This window comes from Triticum dicoccoides, chromosome 1B (assembly GCF_002162155.2).
Source record: "Triticum dicoccoides isolate Atlit2015 ecotype Zavitan chromosome 1B, WEW_v2.0, whole genome shotgun sequence".
NCBI classification, from domain to species: Eukaryota; Viridiplantae; Streptophyta; class Magnoliopsida; order Poales; family Poaceae; genus Triticum; species Triticum dicoccoides.
Genome location: NC_041381.1, coordinates 302,925,808 through 302,929,633, shown reverse-complemented (window position 1 = coordinate 302,929,633; position 3,826 = coordinate 302,925,808).

Here is a 3,826-nt window from a genome sequence, read left to right as displayed (position 1 = left end):
GTCGGCGGGTAGCGCGAGGGGCAAGCGCCTCCTGTACGGCGCACGTCGTGCGTTAGTGGGAGTGTGGCGGCGCCAGGAGGGGAGCGAGGGAAGAGATGGGTGGAGTGGGGATCGTGGGGGTGTGGGTGGGGGGTTAAGGGAGTGAGGGGGCCGGATGGGCCGGTGGGCTGGCCGGATGGGCCGTTTGGCCCAGTTGGCCAGGGGGTTTTCCCCCTCTCTTTTATTATTTTTTTTGTTTTACCTTTTGTCTTTTCTTTTTATTTACTGCTGTCTTTTTTTTCTTTTAGTTTTTTATTTTATTTTATTATAGTTTTGTAAAATACCAAAGTTGTACCTAATTTAGTTTTAATAAATATTCCACTGCCCCAATAGTTTTGGGAAATGAAATAACTTACTTAATAATTTATTAATTGAAAAAGGCATTTATTTATTTGGTTTTGTTATTGTTTTGTTTATTTTTGAGCATCTAACTATTTTTATCAAAATGTGGTTTCTCCACCATAACTACTCATGATTTATTTGACCCATCTTGAACATTTTAGTTTTAACTTTTGAAAACTTTATTCCTTTGACTTGATTTTGAATTTGACTTTGAACGAGATTTGAATCATCGTGAGATTAGCAACAGTAATCGTGGTGACGTGGCATCATTAGTGGGGATTACTGTAGCCTAATTATCCGGGCGTCACAATTCTCCTCCACTACAAGAAATCTCGTCCCGAGATTTAGGAGCGGTTATAAGGGGGAAGGGATCTGGTTTCAAAACTCTAACGATTCTTCTCGGTCATAGTTGCTCTTCTCGAAGAGGTCGATCCGTTACAATGACGTCTTTATTTCTGTGCTTCAGGTCATCATGGTGAAGTCGTCCTTTTCTTCGGGAACTCCAACGTACTTACGAATAGGTAAGGGGCAGCTCGGCTACGACAGAATGCTTATGAGAGAGACAATTTGGGGTTAACCCATGAATGAGCATAAGAGTATCTCTTGAGTTGAACCAATAAAATATGTCGAGGGTAAGGTACGAAGGTACAATAAGAGGTTCCAAGCGAATAGATAGTTTCTCGAAGTCTGAACCGGAGTGAGAAAGGGTTTCAGAGCAACGAGAGTAAGTATTGCGTCTGATACCAGAATAGAGCATTAGGAAGGTGGCCCGTGAATTACATACAAAGCCAAGCACGAGGAATAACCTTGACAACAGTTGTACAGGAGAGTCAGGTTTCGTTCCTGGGACCTGTGGGTTATGGGCCCACCATGTGGGTTAAAAGTAGAAAGGGGGGCTGACATCTTGTACGATCACGATAGCAAGGCATGTCAGAGAGTAGCATGCCAGTTATGTCGGCAACAATGTCGGTACCAAGGGCGAGGGACGAAGAGAACCATTTTCCTGCTCGTTGAACGAGGCGGACCAGTAGGCAAAGTTCTCGTCCATCGGTGGTTACCGGAATGTCATTAACAAAAGTAACATGGTCTTACTGACAGAATTGTACAACAAGGTGTTTACATAAGCAGGAAAATATTACTTCTCAGATCATATAGATCACAAGAAAGGTTAAACCAACAATGGAAGGAAAATATGATCATCAGATTAAACAGAACAATGGAAAGGAAATGTGTTTAAACACATATTTCAGGGGTATATCCTTCCCAATGACAAGCAGAGCATGATATCCATGACATGATATAAAGTAGAAAACCATTTAGGTAAGGGGGAAGGAATCTCATGATATTACCCATACAACGGTTTTAGGATAAGTGATAAATAAAATCTAGCATCGTGCTTCAAATGTTCCTGTTGAAAATCGGAGTACCATTGACATGCTTCGAGATAGCATTGACATGGTCTTCAGGTGAAGATCAGACTTTGGAAACACAAAGGATCCATCAGGAACAACTTATAGAATAAGTCTTCCAATTTCCTCACGGAAGAATGACTAACACTGCTAAAAGGAAGAACTATAACAATAGGCCCTCCGGGCAGGTGTGTTAGGATGACATCACCTTATCGGGTTAAAGACCAATGAATAAGTTCAAACCATCACATCTGACCAAGGTTCAGGTATGATTGGTGTCAGGATACCTCGGGCTCAGGATGCCTGAGAAGAAAGGTGTAACACAAATTGATGGGATAACACTGTAAGATTCTCGGGAAATGAACCATGAAGTGATTTCCGTTAACAAGAGTTCATCATTATCCCCAGGAGAGGACAAGGAGGTGGATGATGAACTCAACGACAATTCTTCGAGATTTCCAAAAGATGGATTTCCACAATTAAGTGAACAAGGAGATAACATTTGTCAGATCAAACGATATAAGGAAGTAAGCTCGAGGAAAACATACACCCGACGAGGGGGCTGAAATTTAAACATTGGTTGAAAGGTGCGCCCGAAATATGGGTTGGGTTGCACGACCAATGTCAGAATGGTGATTCAATTAGCGAAGGACTTAGAATGAACTATCGCCCATTCACTTCAAAGCAATAGGGTTGTTAGAAGTTTTGAATTCACACGTCATAGCTCCATTGTCGGTATTCCGGTTGAAAACAATACGGGGACCAAGGAATGAACGAAGATGGCAAGAAGTATTATGATATCAAGAATTATTAAGAGGTGGTGAAATTCTCACCACATTCTTGACAAAAAGAGATGGTAATACTTCCGAGGTAAGGAAGATCAACTGCTGGGTAGCAGTGATCTCAAGGTTTACACAAAACACGAACAAGTTGTGTTGAACGGAAGGCAATAAAGTGGTCGATGAGAACAGGAATCATCGAGGGGCAAGGATGGTATTACCCATCATGAATTCAATTGAATTTCTGGAAGAGCTCATAAGGTTGATGATGACCACAACACAATTGTCGAGAGATTTCATGCAGATGTAGTCAATCAGCGACGACATCAAGTCAAAGGAATGATGAAGCAAGAGGTCATTGGAACCACAGTTACGACACAAACTCGAACTCAAGCTTGTTGTTTAAGGTGAAAGGGTATGACGAGGAAAATCGACGTAAGGTTAGTTCATCGTCGAAAATTGGTGCTCCGAGAATAAGGACCAGGTAGCACCGTTAGAATCGTCACGACAATGATATAGCCAAACAGGCTAGGAATGGCGTGATCGGGTAACAAACTCGTACTTATAGAAGCTTACTGAAGAGTTGTTGAACCGTAGAGCGGACTCGGTTCAGTTATCGGTGTCTTTGAGTGTTCAATAACTCAGAGCCCGCGAAAAATTGGAATCAGTGGGAAGGTAGCACTTGATGAAGAACTCATAAAAAGTTATGCAGTTCCATGATAATCTCGAGATACCAGGGGGGTAATACTCGACACAAGATCAAAGTAAAGGTTGGACTGGTGTATTGATCCATAGAAGACAATTGTTTTAACTTGTTCGAGAAATGAGATCAAAGAAGAACAATCATGGTCGGAACCACGGTTGGAAAAGGCCAGATCCTAGATATAAGATGAACTTATACCAAGGGAATAATTGATTTTAAAAGAAGCTTCGATGAGAAGATGTACATCGTGTCCATGGGCATGAACGCAAAGTTCAAGGTCGACTCCCACTTCTCCAATGCACAACCTTTCATTCACTTCTCGCGCTCAATGAAGTTGTAGTTTTGAAATTTTATCTGGCAAAATACCAGAAAAGTACGACTCGTGAAAACTTTCGAGTTCACACCTATTAAGGAAGGCATAGGTTCAACCCATTGGGGCATCTTAGAATCATATACCAAATCTTCAGAAGTAATTAACTCAAGCTCAAAGGCAGAGCATGGTTGAGAAAGCAAAGGATACAATTTACCAAAGGCATTATGTATCAGAGGAAAGG